This window comes from Fukomys damarensis, unplaced genomic scaffold (assembly GCF_012274545.1).
Source record: "Fukomys damarensis isolate Sample0158 unplaced genomic scaffold, DMR_v1.0_HiC HiC_scaffold_2, whole genome shotgun sequence".
In the NCBI taxonomy this organism is placed as follows: domain Eukaryota; kingdom Metazoa; phylum Chordata; class Mammalia; order Rodentia; family Bathyergidae; genus Fukomys; species Fukomys damarensis.
In genome coordinates this window covers 45,834,900-45,855,368 of record NW_022900914.1, presented here as the reverse complement: position 1 = coordinate 45,855,368, position 20,469 = coordinate 45,834,900, and the positions used below count along the sequence as shown (strand labels likewise).

The 20,469-nt window shown below is 41.8% G+C and overlaps 1 long non-coding RNA gene across 3 annotated transcripts in view; it reads left to right on the top strand.

Moving 5' to 3' along the window:
• The window catches only part of LOC117286363, a 105,527-nt gene that overhangs the window by 43,680 nt on the left and 41,378 nt on the right, over positions 1-20,469 (top strand). The window contains exons 5-6 of one of the 3 annotated variants that reach the window (XR_004517520.1): positions 5,402-5,495; positions 14,926-16,722. This is a non-coding gene — a long non-coding RNA (uncharacterized LOC117286363). Of the gene's footprint in view, positions 1-5,401; positions 5,496-6,295; positions 6,479-14,925; positions 17,394-20,469 lie in introns of those variants that run through there. The other 2 variants (XR_004517519.1, XR_004517522.1) reach the window with 2 other exon arrangements.

Genomic DNA, 20,469 nt, shown 5'->3' with positions numbered 1-20,469 from the left:
TTTTTGGTACTGGGGATTGAACTCAGGATCATGCACTTGTGAGGCAGGTGGCAGAACCACTGAGCTAAATCCCCGGCCCAAGAATTTTTTGGTACCAGGGATTGAACTTGGGACCTTGCACTTGCAAAGCAGGCAGTGGAACCACTGAGCTAAATCCCCGGCCTAAGAACTTTTAATAATTATTTTTAAACTCCAGAAAGGCAATGGGGAACATAGCATTTTTCAAATTTATTTAACTAGCAAGCCATTTTTTTCTATAAAAAAATTATTAAGCCCTTTTCCCCCCTTCAAATTCAAGTCCCTTTTTCCTTTCATCCTTGAGTCCCTTTTTTCTCTACCTTCTTTTCCCCTTCATCCTTATCCCTATTCCTGCTGCCATCCCGTGATTTTCAAAAAATGTAGCTATTTACTACAAAAAAAATTAATTAAAATCTCACACACAAAAATCTCACAGAATATAGTGTTTGGTGTCAAAAGACAGTTTTTGGAAGTATGAGGCTTTATCCCAAGAGATTAGGCAGCAAATGGAATAATTTCATGTAAAAGTAATGCAACAGCCAGTGAAAGAACTTCTTTGGGGGGCAGGAATCGCTCATGGTACTCTTTGTGCAACAGATGCCCACTGGGCACCTGTTACTTACCAGTTTCCGCAGGAGTCATGCCATGTACTTGACTGTCTCTTGTATCTCTGCATAAGGCAGGTCCAGTCTGGAGTGACTCTCTAAAGATTCTTCATTCTTTTTCCCATTTTCACTCCTTTTCCTGTTTCTTCCCTATTGAAATGAGAAATGTGAATAAGATAATGCCATCATGGCTATACAAGTAGATGTCATCAACTCTTGGATTCAAAGAAGGAAGGCTTCTCTGAGGCATCCTTCCCCAGGTTTGACATTTATTTGGATTTCTCTAGAGCACTTTGAGCACCTTTTCCTTCTATTTTGGGACTTTTAATCTCAGCATTGGTCTCAAATCTCATTGCTGGTTCATAATTTTCACTTAACACATAGGGAGGGATTAGTGCCAAGTAGGACGCAGCTCGTGTTTATGTAATAGGTGTAACCTTATACATTTTGTACTCTTCTTATTAAATCTTTCTTCTTCCATATTTCATGGATAGTCCAGACTGTAGTAATGTTTTTCAATCCACACTGTGTGGGCAGGGAAATGTCACAGGTGGACATCAGTTTAAATCTGCAGCATGGGTGAGCAAGTGTCAGGAGTTGTAGCCAGCATAGCTGGTAACCAAAGAGGAATCTGGTCACTGCTGCGAATGCATGACATTCACAGTAGGTGTGGGTAGGAAAAAATATGAAATAGAAAAGTTTGGGACTCCTGATGAGGAAATTACTAGATCCTTTTGAGACTCTGATATATGTATCTTTACTGCCATTGGTTGGCTTATTTCAACTCAGTCGACTGAGCTAATCATAAAACAGACTAGATGAAAAGGCACAGCTCTGACCCTTCCCTAAGGTTTGAACATCCAGCAGGCAGCACCTTTTACCCACATGGGGCAAAGGTGAGGCGTTGGGGCCTTGGCTTGTGGTACTTGTCTGTTTCTGCCATTTCCTCTGGAAAACTATAGTTTTGGTTTTTTATGTTTTTTTTTTTTTTTTTTTTAATGAGAGACAGGGTCTTATTGTGTTTTGTTTTGCTTTTTGAGGCAGGGTCTCACTATGTAGTTCAGACTTACCTTGAACTCACTATGTGGCCAAAGCTGGCTTTGAACTTGCAGTGATCCATCAGCCTCAGCCTCAGCCTCTTGAACACTGGGATTGCAGGTGTGTGCCACCATGCCAGGCATTATGTTTCTTAAGCTTGCCTCAAACATGAGATCCTCCTGCTTTAGCCTCCCAAGTAGTTGGGACTACAGGCGTACACCACCATGTTTAAGACTATAGTTTTAACTGTGAAGATCAGGGAGTTGGCTAACTTATAGGAAGGTGGAAAGAGAGATTGAAACGGACATTCAGAGATCTAAAAAGAGCCCATTGGCTATTTGGTCAGTCTCCAGGTGTTTACTGAGTATTACTTGATTTGTTACTGCAAAACAATTGTTTTGCCTGTACTAGTCTTTCCTTAATAGGCTCCTTGGCCCCACTTCTCTCTTCTGTTTTTATTATCCTTGAGTTATGCTTGTAGTTTCGTCTACCGTTAATATCTCAAATACTTTTTGTTTGTTTGTTTGTTTTGAGGCAGGCTGTCCCTGTGTAGTTCAGGCTGGTTTGGAATGCATTGTGTAACCTAGGCTGGCCTTGAACTCATGTTGACCCTACTGCTTCAGCCTCCTGATAGATGGGGTGTGGTCTATAGGTATGCACCACCAAGCTTGGCTCAAAGGCATCTTAAAGTTGACATGTCCCAAGTCACATTATATCCCCCACTCAGGACCTTGTGCTTGCCAGGCAACTTTCTTTCTTTTTTGATACTTGGAATTGAACCCAGGATCCTGTGCTTTTGAGGCAGGCAGTGGCACCACTGAGCTAAGCCCCTGCTCAGTTACATTATATTCTTTATCAACCCATCTTCTTCCCCATGTTTCAGACCTCCTCTTCCATCTTTGTTCCCTAATTTAGGAATGTCATTGTTAGGGTCACTCATTAAGTTACTTTGCCATCACTGTATCCTAATCTTTCTGCATCAGAAATTTTATTCTCTTGTAATGTAAAATGCTTAGGGTATGCTTCATTTTTTTCTCCTTTTTATAGTTGAATTCTATGATGAAGTTAACAGAAAAAAAAGAAGAAATTAAGGACTATTAAAGGTTATGCTGTTGTCCAAAGTAAATAAAATGGAAACCCTAGAAATAAAATATCTGAAGACTAAAACGTTTTGAGAAAATTTCATGAAGGGGTGAGTGTTGATCAAGGCCTCATTCCTCAGGTGGAACAGGAGCCAAAAAAAATCCCTTTGGGAACAGGCAGATGGAGAGGGATGGGACATCTGATCCTCAGCTTGTTTCTTGTGCAAGCTCAGTAATTTTCACCTCCCTTTGGGACTGCTTTTGTAAGTCTGCTGAATTGTTTACAATCATTTAAAAATGTTCTAAGGATGGAATATATTAATCTAACCCTTTAGTTAGGGGGAATTCCTCTTTGAGTTTTTCTCAGTGTCCTTCTACAATTTAAAGAAAGACATTTCTTCCTTTTCCTGGGAATTCATGTATTATGATCACTCTGGTTTTGAGCTCTTTCTCAAAAAAATTTAAAGTAATGAAGAGAAGTTTATATTTCAACAAAATGGAGAACATGAATTCTAACATCAGGAATCAAACTCAGGGCCTTGCATTGGCCAGGCAGGTGCTGTACCTCCGAGCTACATTCCTGGCTCTGTCCCTGTTCTTTAAAGTACTTTTGCTGCCCAATGTGGTGGTACATGCCTATAGTCCCAGCACTTAAGAGGCTGAGGCAGGAGGATTTAGAGTTGGAGGCCAGCCTGAGCTACATAGTGAGACTCTGTCTCACCCCCCCAGTCCTCCACCCTCCCACCCCCTGCCAACAAAAACAAGAAACAAAAACCCAAAAACGTTTTTGCTACCTCTTCATTAGGGATCTATCCTTGTTCATATCACCTATGTATTTTCCTTTGGTCTCTTATAATCTTTCTGTCTTTTGCAAACCTTTCTTACTGTATTGCTACTAAGAACTCCAAATTCTTCTCACTCTATTTTGCAAAGCACTGGTGCCAGGGATCAAACTAAGGGCCTTGTGCTTGCTAGGCAAGTGTTCTAGCACTGAGCTACATCTGCAGCCCCAAGATACCATATTTGAATAAATATTAGAATGGCAGAGGTCGGGGGAGGCTAAGGGTGTGGCTCTGGTGGAGTTAGCATGTATGAAGGCTCAATCTCAGCATCTTAAAAAAAGTCAAGAAAATATTTCTTGCTAGTGAGGGGTGAGAGCTTGAGGAAACAGTCTCTGTGGCTGGGAAGATAAATTAGTACATACTCTCTGAAGATCTCTTTGGCAGCATCTATCAAAATTTAAAATGTCCACCTCACAAGTGCAAGGACCCGTGTTTGATCCCTGGTACAAATTTAAACCATTAGTTCCACTTCTAAGTATTTTCTCCCAGGGCAAGATTACAAAGAGATATGTATGAGGATATTTGTTAGTATAGAGTTTAGAAAACAAAATGGCCATTAATAAGAGATTGATCAAATAAGTTATATCCATACATTGATAAAGTAGATCTATAATAATTGACATGGGAAGTTGGATGCAATATATAAGAAAAAATATATAAGAACCTCTTTCACTTGAAGTAAATATAGTTTTTTTTTTTTTTTTTTTTTTGGTTTTTTGAGACAGGGTCTCACTGTATAGTTGAGACTGACCTGGAACTCACTATGTAGCCCAGGCTGGTCTTGAACTCACAGCGATCCTCCTGCCTCAGCCTCCCGAGTGCTGGGATTACAGGCGTGCGCCACCACGCCCGGCTAAATATAGTTATAATTTATATTTTTAAAAATCTTACAACAAAATGTTAACAAAAATTCTTTTCTGATGATAAAAAAGCTATTTAAAAAATAGACTTCTGACTTGAGGATGACGGGCTAGGTAATGAGCAGATAGCGATGATAAAAGCAGTGATCAGGGAAGGGTTTATGCTGTGGTGTGTGAAATGAATGAAGCAGAAAATGAGGTTAGAGAAACTGATTAGGGAGTTGTAGTGAAAAAGTCTGAAATAGGGCATCAACTAGGATAAGTGATGGGCTTATAAGGGAAAAGATCAAATTTAAAGACATTTCATGGAAGAAACCACTGATCTGATAGTCTGTTAGGCAGGAGAAAGAGAAAGAACAGTTGTAACTCACCCATAACGCCACAGTTTGTCTATCCAATGAAACTGTAAGGTTACCTATTATGATAGAAATGGGTGTAATTGGAAAGGGGAGCCATCTCCTAGAAGGAGATGAATTTGTTTCACAGGGTGCAAGTTAAAGGGCTCAAGCTACCTCTAAGAGCAAATCGTCTGTAGGCTGTAGATTGCCATTTAGAGAAAAAATTACTTCTTTCTTTTTGAAAAAAATTACTTCTAATGTAGAAACAACAAATGGGAATGTAGACTGCCTGGATTTGGTACCTTTGACTGCCTTGAGGGAGGCATAGTGGTATTTTGGTTCTTTTTTTACTTCTGCATGTTTTGAGAGACACTGGAGAGGAGTGGTCTCAATTAGACCCTGAGGGTAAAGCTTGGGGGAAACATAGAAGTGAGAAATAATCATAATAAACAATGACTGCAACAACATGTTAAAAAATCACTTTGCCATGTACAAAGTAGCATCATATTGTAGTAATTAGCTAATACAAACTTGTATGCTTTCCATTACTACTTTTTCCTTTTATTTGGATACTGAAGCTCAATTTCTTTTCTTTCTTTCTTTTTTTTTTGGTACCAGGGATCCAACTCAGGACCTCGTGCTTGCAAGGCAGGTAGCAGCAGCACAGAGAAAAATCTCAGGCCCTCAATTTGAAAATAGATGTCTAACTCAGGTATTCAGCCTCAAATTCCATTTCACATTTTCCACTTTTGTCTCTTAGAGGTGAATTTTCCAAGGAGGAAAAGATTAAAGCAAAAGCTGCAGCCTGGATCTAGCAACAGTTATGAGGTGGGCAGAAGGCCAGGGAAGATATCATATTATGGTTACTGCACTGATCTCTAGCCCTTTGGCCCTGATATTCCCCTAAATCAGAGAATGTTGGATGTTCCATTGAATTCAAAAGGGGAAAAGGATCCTAACCTGTCCATAAATAGCTGTGAAATACTTTGAAGTAAGGTTATCCAATCTGATTATTATAAAGTTAGTGGTGGCTTAGTGGCTTATTTAATTCTGGCTTTATACTGTTGAAAGCAATGCACTAATAGTGTATTGATTTAGACCAGTGAAGGAAAGGCTTGTCTGAGTTAGTTATATGAAAACAAAATTTTTTATGAAGTCATTATTTTTGTTTATTTTTGGAATCCCATTGAGAATTCGTCAGCAAGCAGAGATCCTAAGAAGATCTGCTTTAATGAGTAGAAAATCAAGAGTCTTTTAAGTCATTTCAGTTTTCCAACTGGCAGTTGTACTTATATGATCAAATTATTTAACCTATTCCTAGCTGGGTGTGGGGTGCATGCCTGTAATCTCAGGAGGCTGAGGCAGGAGAATTGCTGTGAATTCAAGGTCAGCCTTGGCAACATAGTTCATGGTCAGCCTGGACTACACAGTGAGATCCTGTCTCAAAAAAAATAATAAACAAGCAAACCTATTCCTATATCTTAAACACAAGAGGTAATTCTATCTTTTCAGATGCTATAGATCCACAAGGTTAACTTGAGAGAGATTCTCTCACACCCATTATCCTGGTGTCTATCAAGAATTGTCAAGGCACCCTTGCAGCCCAGTACATGGAGCAGGCATAGTCAGCAGTCAGGAAGGGGTGAGTGACTGAATGAACAAAGGACTGACAAGATTTCTTTCCCTGTGGCATGCTGATTTGTGTGAGACAGATCTTCCTGCAACTTTACTATGACTTGATGGGTTGTTTTAGGACAAGTTCTGTTGCTCAGATTTCATAGTGGGGCAGAGAAAATGGAGACACCATGGAAGTGCTTGCTGTGTGGACTGGTGACTCCACAGGCATTTCTAAAAGTGGTAGTCTGCTGTCACGGGTCCTAGACACAGTTTCTCCTCCTAAAAGATGAAGCTGCTGAGAGTCTCTGGAGCAAATGAGGAGGTCCACAGAGGTAGGAGATTTCCTGCTCCAAACCTGAATCTCACCCAAAGAGGGCATTTACATTATAGGTCCTGTATGGGAGGATCACCACCGTTCTTTTTTCTTTTTCCAGTTCTGGGGATTGAACTCTAGTCTTTGCACTTGCGAAGACTATCCTTCTTGACTCCTTGGATACTAAGTCAGGAGCTCATCACTGGCCTTTGCTTACCCAGCCTGGCCCCACCCGCAGGCTGTCTGCCATTGGTGATTTTTAGCCCTGTTGGAAATTATACCCTCTGTGAGGGTAAAGCAAATTTGGGAGGTGGTTCTGGCTTCAGAGAGATAGGGGCTTGTCACTTGGCCCTTCCCTGTGTTTTCTGGTGTGCATTCCCGGTTGTACTTTTAACCCTTAGTATACTTTGTCCAAGCACACAATTCTGTGTGGGTAAGAATTATAGACTAGCTTCTTTAGAGGGACTGTGGGGACAGTCAGTGTTGTAGTAGAAGTTCCTGACAGCAGTCTCCCTGTCTGGTCTCATATAGATGATCGAACAGTTAACTTGGTCGGGGGAGGTACTAGGAGTAGGCAGTATATCCATAACACAAAATTTTATTTCAAAATAAAATCTGATTTTTAGATAGTCATATGCAATTATCCATGGCATAGTTACATTAGAAAAAAAGCTTTGAGATTTTTCTGGGGAAACTTCTTTGTTTTAGAAATGAGTAAATCTAGCAAAGTCTAGCAAGAGGCAAAGCCATAGCTATGCTAAGAAACTGACACACAGAGCTTATGAAAGGAATTGAAGACTTTCTGGGATATTTTGGGGTGAAGAAAGAGGGAAATGTAGTCCTTCCCAAGGAATGCTGTGCTCATACCCTTCAACTTGGATGATTTCTGCCTCATTGACTTACCCTTCCAGCCTGACCCCAAAAGGAAATAGTATCATGAACGAAAGCCTAAATGAATGAGAGCCTAAATTGCAACATGTGAATGAATACAACTTTATTAGATATAAAACATAAGGAAAACTAATACTGTGTTAATGAAATGTCAGTGGAAGCTCTACAGGGGGCCTGATTTAAAGGGCCAATTATGGCTGGGGATTTGGTTCAGTGGTTCTGCTGCCTGCCTCACAAGTGCAAGGGCCCCAAGATCAATCCCTGGTGCCAAAAAAGGGAGGGGCTTAGATTGATTTATAATTAAAATTATCCTTTCTATAATGGATACTTATAAAATTCACTTGTTAATTTATCAGATCTTTATTAACTGCTGAAAGTCCTGTGATAACTTTTTTTTGGTACCAGGGATTGAACTTGGGACCTTGCCTCTGTGAGGCAGGTGGCAGAACCACTGAGCTAAATCCTCGGCTTGTCCTGTGATAACTTGAGCTGAGCCTACTTTTGAGGAACTTAGGTTTAGTGCATAAATAATTGTAATTATAAAGTGTTATGGTATGACAGATATGCACTGTGCTGTGGGAATTCAGAGGGACGAGATTGTTTCTAACTTTTTTTTTTGGTACAGGAGTTCGAACTCAGGTCCTAGTGCTTGTGAGGCAGGCAGTGGAACTACTGAGCTAAATTCCCAGCCCTGTTTCTAACTTTTGGATCTAGAAAACCAGGTAAATTTTGTGGAAACAGGTATGTTGTTTTAACGAATGTTAAGCTGAACCCTGTTTTAAAATAATAATTTAAAAAGGCTAGGGATGTAGCTCAGACCCAGGGGTTCAATCCCTGGTATTGACACAAAAAATTTTAATCTTCTGCTCTGGTAAGAGATAGTATTAATACAAAGGCAAATCTATTCTTATTCACACTTTCTTTTTTTTTTAGACTGGGTCTTGCTGTGTAGCCCAGGCTGTCCTTGAAGTCATGGCAATCCTCCTGCCTCAGCCTTCCAAGTGCTGGGATTACAAGCATGTGCCATCATTCATACTATCAAATTACGCTCATTCATGTTACTAAAACTCTGAGCTAATAGCAGTACAATTTATTGCCATTCACTATGCTGCTTTGCTAATCACTAAAGCAGTTTTCCAAAAGCAGAACCTTTGGTAAGCAAGAGTGGTCACTCTTGCCAACAGTGACTCTCGTAGCTGGTAAATGGGAGGCAAGAGTGTGATCCTGTCAGGGAGGGGTCCCTTTCAAGAAGCTTGAAGTGAAGAGTTAGTGAAAGGATGATGCAAGATGCAGAGAGGGTTATTGATTTTGAGATTGAGCATGTCCAGATGCTGTGGGGAAAGAGGTAGTAGAGAGAGGATGTGGAGACAGAGAAGAAAAATAGAAATTGTTGAGCAGGATGACCCTCCTCTGGGGGTGGGTGGGAAATCCTGAACCCTTACTCAGAAAGTTTATACTTTAGCTGAGCAGAGGACAAAGCTGCACTGAGGTTGACACCATCACCACCACTACCACTGTTTATTACATTCCTAGCTTTTTCCAGCGCTGTGTTTATCCCCTCTGCCCGTTTCTTTCTTTCTGAGATGTTACTCAGGCTGATCTTGAACTCTGGACTTAAGGCATCCTCCTGCTTTAACCTTTTGAATAGCTGGATCTATAGGCATGAGCCACCTCCGCTCAGCACTTTTAAGTTTCATTTCATAGAGACATAGATGTAATGGGGTAGAGCAATTTGGTAAGATTTTAGGAGGCAGAAAGTCACTGTTTCCTTCTCTTGGATTTTGCACTGGGTAAAAGTTGAAAATAGGATGGTGGGGAGAGTTAGTATAGTTTCAAAAAGTTCTTGTGCTAATGGTTGCAGTCTGAGGGACATGCAAGAGGATAACTGAGCACTAAGGACCCACCTGGTTGGAGACAGTGTATTTATAGAGAAGGCAGCCCTCTCTACAGGGTTGTTTGAGCTCCATGAAGAATGGGAGGGTTGAAGCAGAAGATGTCTGCCTTCAGACAGGAGCTGTGTGTTGTTAGGCAAATGGAAGAGGTGGAAGGGGAGGACCTACAGTATTGTTAGGAGCTGGCTAGGTAAAGAAGTGCATCCAGAGGACTGATTGGTAGCAAAGTAATGGGGAAGGGGCTGTCAGGCCAGAAATCATAATGAAGTCAAAGAACAGAAGCTGTAGAAGTAAAGACTGGAATGTAGACTTATAGGAGGTCGTGATCAGGCAGGGTTTGACGAGGTGGAAAGGCAGACCACAATCAAGTCCTTGATGACCAGGAGGTGAACAGATGATGGCAGTGAGGAGCCATGTAGCTGTTCCGCACAAGCTTTGGCAAAGGAAAGGCTTTGTTTGAGGTTGTAAAAATAATGGTTTTGAATCAACATAAGATAGAATGTCTGTTTTCCCTCAGTACCACTGGGGACTGAAGAATGCTTTTATGGGAAAACTTTCATTGCCCAGGAATCAAGTTTGTAAAGGGGCATCAAGTTTCAGCTAGAAGGAAGATGGCCAGGCCTGTTTTTCATGCTTGCTTTCTACACTGCTCGCCTAAACAGTGTAGAGGTTTAATGGGGCTGCTGGGGGTATGTTCTGGCCAAGTAGGCCAGCCTCCACAAAGTCCTGGGCCTTTGTTTGTAGGTATAGGAGCCAAGTACTCCTGGGGCGAGAGCCTGTGGCCATCTGGTAGGCAAAATCCCACTTTTTTTTTTTAATGGTAACTGTTAAGGATCAGGTTGGGCCAGTGCTAATCTTTTGTGAGAGGCTAAACGGAAACTTTTAAAATGTTTCTTGCATAAAACTCTGGAAGTCACTGGATCCTTGAGCACTTCTATTCATTTGAGATCTGAAGTTTATTTGTCCTGGGCTGTGTTCAGTCATTCCCTTCATGACAGTGATAATGCCCTAAAGCTTACGTAGTTTGACCATTTGGAAATGCTGAGGTCATTGTCCATGAAGATGTTTTTGGATTTTCATTGGTTACAAATGCCTTCAACACTGTTGTTCATGTCTCCAAACATGTAAAAAAGAAACTTCCAAGTAGCTGAAACAAACACAAAATCCTTATAATTAATTTTGCTTTCCTTAACTTGATTCATTTTCACCACTACCTTGGCTATAAAACCAGACATGAATGAATAGCTCGGAAAATAACTGCCTACCCAGCTGTTTCCCACAGGAACCTAAGCAGAAGAGGCGGTGTAGCTCAGTGCTTGCAGTGAGGGCATGCTGCACCTGTTTGTAATAGTTTGTCTAAATAGTTTATAATTGGTTTTACCACATAAAAATGAGAAATTTATATCTGGCAGATTACTATACAAGATATGATTAAAGTACATTGTGAGTGTATAAATTAAAAAAACATTGCAGTAAGACACATTGCAATTGATCACCCTCAAAGTACTCCTCCTATTTTGAACACACCCTGTCATTCTTGCCACTTTCTGAAGCAGCTCTGGAAGTCCTCTTTCCTGGCTTTATAAAAACATTATGGTGTGTTATTATCCACCTCATTCATCAGATCTGGCACTATGCAACTGCTAAGTCTTCCTCAAATTAAAAATGACTTGAGAGAGGTAAACATTTTGGGTTGATTCAGTACACTGAGGCAGCCATGACAGTGTAACTAAAGACAGAAAAGTGGGCTTCCTGAGCTACTTCAGAAAGTGGAAAGAGTGATAGGATAAGTGTGTTTGAAGCAAGAGGGACTATTCTGAGGTGAATTAATAGCATTATGTCTTTTATTGTAATATATTTTAAAATTTAAACATTTATATATCACATCTCATAAATACAGCACACAGGTCAGGAAAAATCTTGTAATATATGTGATAGACAATGGATTCATATATGTAACCTGTAGATGTGTAGAGAGGGCTCCTACAAATCATTAATAAAAAGAGAATCAATCCAATGGAAAATGAGCAGAGAATACAAATAGCAAGTCACAGCGTAGCAAACATTTCACCAAAGGAAATACTCATATACATAGATTTATCGAGACAATGGTGTTTTTATTTATTAAAATAGCTGGAATTTTTATCTTACAGGATCTACTTTTTAAAAACTTTGTGTGGGCTGGGGATTTAGCTCCTGGTGCCTGCCTCATAAGTGCAAGGGCCTGAGTTCGATCCCTAGTACCGAAACAAAACACACACACACACACACACACACACACACACACACACACCCCTTTCCCCTATAGTTTCAATTATGCATGTAGTAGGCTTCTGAAAATAAGTATGTTAAACTGAAACAAGTTGATGACAGAAACTTCATGGAGCTTGTTTTCCAAAGAAAAGTATTGCTTAGAGGAATAAACTAAACTTCCTAGATAAAATAAATTAAAAAAAATAAATTTTATTCCTGGGTACCTTTATGTTAAAAAATATTTAAGGCTATATTTTTCTTTTTTTGTTTTTTTGAGATAGGGTCTTGCTATTTAGTCCAGGCTGGCCTCAAACTCAGAGTAATCCTCCTCCTGCCTCAGCCTCCTGAGTGCTGGCATTACAGGAAGGTACCACCACACCCAGTTTAAGGCTGTATTTTTCTAATGATGACATTAAAGAGTGAAAAGTTAAGTTTTGCCTTCCTTTTATAGAAGATAAAAGATTTATTTCCCATCATTACCTCCCGCCTTTTTTTTTTTTTTTTAGCTTATATTGTAAATTTTTAGCCTCTGGAAAGAATATAGGGACCTCTCACTATTCCTTTCTTCACAGGAACTAAAGGGATTCTGAAGGGAGGCTATGTGGCCATGTTGCCTGCTGTTATATCTACTGGTGTGATTGATGAAGGAATTCAAAGCTCGGGCCTTGTTAGAATTTGCCTGTTTCTGGTGCTCATTGCCTTGCAGAGCCGTTTGCACCCTCCTTTGATGAAGGAGTTTCTCTGTGGGAGACCTTGCTTGTTCCATGCCCTGGAGATGAAACAAGAAAGGGAAGGGAACCTGAGTGGCCCAGAAAATCAAGGCTCAGAGCTGGCCTAGGCCATGGGAGAAACTTGCTCCTTGCATTTTCCTTGTCACTCTTTTGGAGAGACTTCCTAAGCTAGTTTTATTTTTATATTTCTTCTTTTGCCCTTGACAGTCTGGCCTTGAACTCACCATGTAGCCCAGGCTGGCCTTGAACTCCTGGCCACCCTCCTTCCTCAGCCTCCCAAGGGCTGAGGTTTCAGGTGTGCACCACTCTGCCCAGCCCTAAACTGGTTTTATTCTTGTTCTTAGGTCCCTGCCAACCTAGGTGAAAGGAATACTTGAATCTCATTTTCATTTTGTTTACCTTTGTCACTGGAATTTGAGACTCTAGAGTGCCAGCCTAGAAGCAGGAATTCCATCATAGGGAGTGGCACAAAGATTTAAACCTTCTCGTCTTTCAAAAATAGGCAGTGCCTTTGGGACAGGAGTGTTGCTTTCCTTCATCACATTCTCCAGGTCAGTAGGCATATGGGAATTGTTTTACACTTGTTACGTACCCCCGCCCCATGGGCATCGAACTCAGGACCTTGCACTTGCCGGGCAGGTGGGGCGCCACTGACACCTCTAGCAATAAGCTTTTCTTTGAGCTGGTGAGTTTAAATAGGGTGGTATAATAGAAATTAATTTAAAACAAAAACTGACTTGGCTAGTTCTACTCTTAGAGGGGTGGTATAATTCATATGCAGAGGATGAAACTCATTATATTGCATTTACCACTACAGAATGGTGATGGTAAAAGTTCAAAATTTCTTGTTGCTTCCTTGGTGCTGATCAGGAGTGGAACCTGGAATATATGGTTCATAGTGCTCCTGATTCCACCTCTGGATAGGGGATGGGGAGCGAAGTTGCCTTAAGTGATAGAAAGGTAATTCAGTTGTTTGAGAGAGGAGAGTGGGTCCCCCGCAATGTGGAGGGTGTAGAGGAGCCAAGTGGTGCCGTAATCCCCTCTGTCCCTTCATTCCTTCAGGGAAATCTGATGAACACAATGTTTTGTGTACATGTATTTTTCCTTTTTGGTAAAGCATGGAAAAAGAAAGCCGAGTCTCACATCTGGGACAACTTAAGAGTAGCAGGAAGAGATCAGCTTCAGGAGGTGAGATGCTAGTGAGGTCAAAACTTCCCCAAAAGCTGGAGTCAGAGCCAAAAGGGATTACTAAGGGCATTAGCTGCTGGGGAAGCCATTGGACTTCTTATAGAACTGGACAGGGATTCAGGCAGCTTCAAAGCATGCCCAAGGGAAGGGTGGTTGCAGATAACATCTAATTGTTGTTGTGCTGTGTAACTCAGAATGTTTAACATTGGTCCCCAAGATTTTGCTCTGTGGATGCTACCTTAACTATCATGTTACAGTATTTCTTTTTGCCCAACAGAATTTTTTTTTTTTGAGACAGGGTTCTCACTATGTAGTTGAGAGTGACCTGGAACTCACTGTGTAGCCGAGGTGGGTCTCAAACTCACAGCGATCCTCCTGCCTCAGCCTCCCGGAATTCTGTGATTACAGGCATGTGCCACCACGCCCGGCCAGAATCCATTTTTAGTTCAAACTCCTAAAGGGAAGCAAAACTTCCCAACAGAGTACTTTGTCACACTCTGCTCTCCGTATTAGTTTCAGAGAATCTGAAGAGCTACACCTTTCCCAGCCATGCCATTGTTGAGTTTAAAGGGGCTTGGGGAAAATCTTCTGCAAAATCTTGGGACTTGAAGACTGCTCTGAGTGAGGATCTAAACAAATAGTAGCACTCGGGGAATATCCTAAATCGAGAAGCCAAGGTCCCTGAGCAGCTAGAGTAGGACCAGTACCACACCGAACAAGTACTGTTGTTCATTCCTCAGGGACAAGGACCGAGTTGATGGAGGAACCTGTTATATATATTTTTTCTTTTTTATTAGTATGTGTTTGCAGTACTCATTTTTACCTTCCTCGTGTGGAGTTGGTACATGTACATAACACATCTTAATTCCTTTTTTGTCCCCTGCCAATCCCTTGATCCCGTTCCCATGTAAAAAGTATGTTTTCCTATTGCCTATCATCTATCTTCCATTTTGCTCTTTACTTATAATTTGAATTAGTCTTAAAATCCACTGTCATCCCAAACTTGGAGAACAGTAGAGGTCACTGGACTTTAACTGTCCAGCATGCATTCTCCTTTTTGAGTGAGAGCACTTTGACTTCATTTGTGGAGAGACAAGGTTCTGGTAGGCTAAGTCCATCCCTTGGAGGACACAGGACTATGCCAGTCATAAAGCTACAGTTGACTTGGCCATGGGCTCAGGCCCAAATCTAGGCTGATCAGGGCTCTGGGTTTTTGAAACTACCGTATTAAGAAGTATATTTGTGTTTCTCTTCCAGCTGGGCTGCCTCCTCTGTAGTGTTGTCTCCTTCGTGTGCTGGGGGACCATCTCGCCACCCTGAAGGGAATGCTCCCCAACACAGATGAAAGCTGAGCTGCAGGATGGGGAGAGGAGGAGACCATATGACATCTTTTGTGTACCTCTTAATGAGAATTTGATTTGGATTTTTGTCACCTGTAGCCAGAAGTGCCTTGACTAATCGGTGCCATAAATTATATATAGTTCTCATGACAGCGTGGGTCAGCCTTTTTCAAAAGATCTCTGAATTTTAAGCTAGATGTGGTGGCACACGCCTGTAATCCCAGCGCTGGAGAGACTGAGGCAACCTGGGCTCCACAGTGAGTTCAGGGTCAGCCTGAACTGCACAGTGAGACCCTGTCTCAGAACAAGCAAACAGTGAATGTCGCCACCAAGTGCCATCCAACAGAAAGGCAGACTTGTAAAAACTGTGTGTCTTCATCCACCTTACTCACTGGATCTGGTACCAGTGCCTTTTGGTCTCCCCCAAAGTCAAAATGACTACAGAAAGTCAATGTTTGAATTGACACAGAACACTGAGATGGCTATGATAGCACAACAAAAGAGGACTCCAGAGCTGCTGCAGATAGTGGCAAGAATGGGAAGACAAGTGTGTGAAAGCCAGGGCGAGGACTTTGAGGGAAATGACTTGTGTGTCTTTTATTTTAATGATTTTCTTAAAAAATAAAAACTCCCCATATTCTATTATCACACCTCATATAGTTGATCTAGAGTGTACTGCTACCTTGATTCATGGAATTAGGGCTGTGGCGAAATTGGCCAAACCAGGGAAGATTTGAAATCTTGTCCCCTGTGTGTCTCCTGCACTAGCCCACACCCCCGGTATACATAGAGAATTTTGTCTCAGAGATGGTTAATTTCTAGTTGATTATGAATCTCTGCCAAATCACTAGTTCTGGTTTTTATTGGGAGTATTTTATTAAACCATGGAGTAGTGTGGCTCTGGCCTAGTATTTGGAAAGCCTTGCAGAGGAGATTTTGTGTCCAGGCACCTTTATTGCTCCACTGTCTTTATTAAATCACCTATTTCACTGGGGTAGTCCACCTTCCCTCTGGCTCTTGCCAGGAGTGTTTTAGAAGCTGTAGGAAAGCCAAGAAGTTGATGAGACTTCACTCCCTAGCATGAAACGCAAATAGTAATAGGTTTCCTGGGGTGACTGGGGCTCACTCCTTTAGCACTTTTGGCTGAAGCAGCTTTCAAGTCTGACCCCCCCCCCCACTTCTCCCGATAGAAACTACCTTTCATCTTGTCCCCCTGCCTGCTTCCCCTAAGGTTAGAGGCAGTGTTCCCAGGGTACATGTGACTTTCACTGGCAATTGACAATTACAGACGGTTTACCAGTCAGTAAAGCTGCCAGAGGCTTTTGTGCTGTAATAATCCTTTTCCTGTTTAAAACTCCAGGGATTTTTTACTGTTGCCAATAGTTTTTCAAGTCAGCAATTACGATGTAGATTATGTAATGGCTGGGTATTAAAAATAGAAAAGGCCAGGGTTTGCATCTATTTTAGCCGAATCAAAACAGAGCAGAGGAGAGGGAGAAACCAGAGGAGGAGGAGGGGAAAAAAGATCATGTGATGAGAAGCAGAGATTGCATCATGTGACTAGATAATCTGGCCATAATTTAAGGCCTTTTTCTGCCGTTTGTGACTGAAGGACTGTCCTCCCTTTCCTCAGCCTGTTTCTGGGAGAGGGGTCTCGCCAAGAATTCCTTCTGTGGACACTGGATCCCTATGGATATTCCTTAGCTCAGCCTTGGTATGTTTACCTGCTTCTGCCCAGCAGAATGACTAAAGGAGGGGTTTGGATTTGATGGCCTTTCAAGTCCAGATCTTTGGGGTCTTGATATTCAAGATCTTCACAGTGAGCTGGTTTCTCTTGTTGCTGTGATGGAATCAAGGGGTGGCTTCTGTGAGGAGTTTTGAGCATCTCAAATCTGTTTTCCCATGGCCCAAACCACCCCAAATAAATAAATGATCAGTGTAATATAAAACCATGCCTTATCTGTGAAAATACAGCTTCAAGATAGATCCTCTAATTCTCTCACCTCCCCACCCCTATATCTCTGATAGAAGAATTCTAGCACCGCCCCTAGTTCTCATGGGATTGCATCAATTCTCTAGCCTTTACCTTGATTTCAGGGGTATTTGTATTTTTCTAGAGACTTTTTGATTAACTATAAGGACTTAAATTTTAGAATTTTAGGTGCCAGAAGGGTCCCGGAGCTGGACGGATGACATGTGAAAGCTTAACAGATTACATTAAACACACTATGTTTCAGCGTTTCCTCCAGAAGCACTCAGAGGGATGTTTTGAATTAATCACATGATAACTTAAGTCTCTGAGTCTTCATAGAGTCTGCAAAAAGAACTTTATTGTTTGTTTGTTTTTTGTTTTGTTTTGTTTTGGTTTTTTTGAGACAGGGCCTCACTGTGTAGTTGAGACTTTCCTGGAACTTACTATGTAGCCTAGGCTGGTCTCAAACTCACAGCCATCCTCCTGCCTCAGCCTCGCGAGTGCTGGGATTACAGGCTTGCACCACCACGCCTGGCCATGCAAAAAGAACTTTACCTTCTAGATTGCTGGTGGAAAAGAGTGGTGGGTACTTTGAGGAATTAATTTTCAAAGATTGAACGCCCCTCCAAAAAAATATTGGTTGGTTTAGAGAGAGACCTGAATGCTTAGGTGGTCAGTACACTCAACTGCAGATAATATCAGAAAGTTTTCTCCTCATCATTCCTCATCATAATTTCTTCCATTCATATGCTTCCTCCATCACACTCCTTTCTCAGAACCTTCATCTGTACTGGGGTGAAAAAGAGTGCCAGCAACTCAGAATAACAGTGGCCCCAGGTCCACCTGACCTCACCCTGCCTCATCCAGCCGTGCCCAACCTATTGGGATTGTAGTGACAGAAAGTGGATTATAGGCATCATTTCATGAGGGAGGAGGAAAGAGCTGGGGACCTACCTTATGGACCTTTAATCATGGTACCCTGGACTGTGAGGTGCCCATGATGGAGTACCTCTTTCTTACCCTAGTAGGTCTTTGGTTCTCTGATGCTGAACTCATGTCCCTACTCTCACTATAGGCTGACTTTGGTAAGAACCACCAAACGTGGCATTCTCTAGATTTTAATTCTTGCAACTAACTACGTCTATTCATGGACTTGAAGATGCCTGGTCAAGGGTCCTGACCTTGGGTGTGGTCAGTGTCATTGAAGCATTAGTTTTTCTTTTCTTTCTTTTTTTTTTGGGGGGGGTGGTATTGGGGATCAAACTCAGGACCTTGCCCTTTACGAGGCAGGCTGCAGAACCACTGAGCTAAATCCCTAGCCCAGCATTAGTTTTGCTTTATCTGGAGAGGGTGCCCACTCCAAATTATCCATGTCAGCCAAAGTTGGGGTCACTGAGAATGTCTTCTTTTCACATCCCACTCCACCTCCCAGTCCTTGAGTAAGGTAAACAATCCACTGAAGCACCTGCCTTAGGGGCTGCTAAGGGCTGTAGTCGGTCCAGTAGTAAATCATTGGCAAGAACCACAAAAGAATCCTTTCTGCTGATACTTGGCTCTCTTGTGACTTCCCACCTACACCATAGATAGGACCATAAAGAGGTACACTGGGCATCTCTATCCTTTGCCTGGAGAAGGTGACTCTTTCTACCATGGAAATATTTACTAAGTTTCTGCCACACAGCGCACACACATTCATGCACCATAGTGGTGATACTTCTAGTATTGCTTAAGTGGTTACAAAGCTGGAGTGGAAAGAGTAACAAATTTAAATATATTTAATTTTTACTCACCTGTATTGCCAATCTGAGACACCATAGTGTTCATATATGTGGGACACTTGAACTACAAAGAGCAAGGTAAAAATGGTAGATTTTTTGGGTTAACTGCAGTACTGGGGCTTAGAGCTATACAACTGTTACCCTTTAGTGCACACCCACTTCCCCTTTGGCCCCTGTAAGTGAGATGAGTTTAAAGAATGGGCCAAGATAGGATGAAGTTTAGGCCTCAGGACTCTACCTGTTTGCTGCTCTGCAACTCCTTTGGCTGGAGGTCCCAGGAGGTAGGAGTGGAGGGAAGCAAGGCTGTGGGGAGAGGTACCATGGCACCTCTAGAGACACCTGGAGCTACTCTTTATCTTCCCACAAAAAATGGAGAATCAGAAGAGGAGGGAAGGAGGAAGGTTTAGTGAAGAAGGGATCGTGGACAGGGTTGTGGCTTAAACTAGGGGTGCTACCTCTTGGGGAGGCAAGCAGAGATGTCTTGGGCCTGAACCAGCCTTGGAGGTATCTGAGTCCAGGGGACAGTATTGGCACCTTTGCTGTGCTCTGATACTCTGAACGTCCTCTATTTCCAAAGTTGATCAACAAACAGTCTCCAGAGACCCATCTCTTTTCTCACAGAAGACCACGATGGGGAAAATACTAGCACTTAATTGTTCTGAGTGTGCATTTTAAGAGGAGATTCCAGAATATTATTTCTACTGCTACTATAAGTATTACTAAAACTATTACTGATTCTCCAGTCATTCAAATTTTTCTCAAAAAATTTAAAAAATCATTAGGATAGAGTTATTCATAGTCTAATCCCTACGTATTTTGTCTTTCTTTTTAAATTCTTAGTATCACTAATGCTTCAGTCTTTTTTCACGATCACTTTTGTTTCCAGTTTGTGTCTTTCCTCTAAGAATCAGCTTTTGTTTTATTTCTTGTTTTATCTTCATTAACTTTCATTTTGAATCATTTAAAAACTCATTTTGTAATTGGAAAATAAAACGGGATCACTTTTTCTCTTATGAGCTGTTATAAAAAAGACAACCCAATATGAGAAAATGAAAATATGGAAATAAAAGTGTTTGTAAATGGGGAAGGGAAGAAGGGGTGAAGGGAGGCATGGACAAGGGGAAAAAATGAGAACCAAGACCTGTCATGTGAAGGTACAGGATCCCAGTAATGAATGTAACTGTACTGTATACCTAGAATGTACCAATAAACTCAATAAAAAGAAAAAAAAAGACAACCCAAAAGAATGAGAAAAGGCTAAAACAAACAACCCCAACATGGCTTATAGACATAAGAAAATCATAGCCGTTGAAGACTGCGTCTAGTAATGGGGGACATGAGAGAAGCATCTTAGGGCCTAGTGGAGAGGCCCTCGACTGCAGACAGAAGGCCATCCCACTCGGGCCCGTCTTTTATTTACTGGTGTTAGTCAAGGCTTCCCTGTAAATCTTGACTAATAAGAAACAGCCCCCCCCCCCCCCCGCCTTACCTCGCTGCTGTATCGCAACAGATACTGAACCTGAGAGCGATAGGACTCCTGACCGCCTACTCAGGTCCTCACCTGCCTTTCCCCTGCAGGTGGCGGCAGGGAGGGGCTGTTAATGAACCTGTTTAGCAGAGCTGCTTACTAGGCCCTGCCTCTGAAGGGAAATTATTTTGTTCTTAGTTGTTTTTGGGGAGTGGGGGTGAGATACGGTCTTGCTTTGTTGGC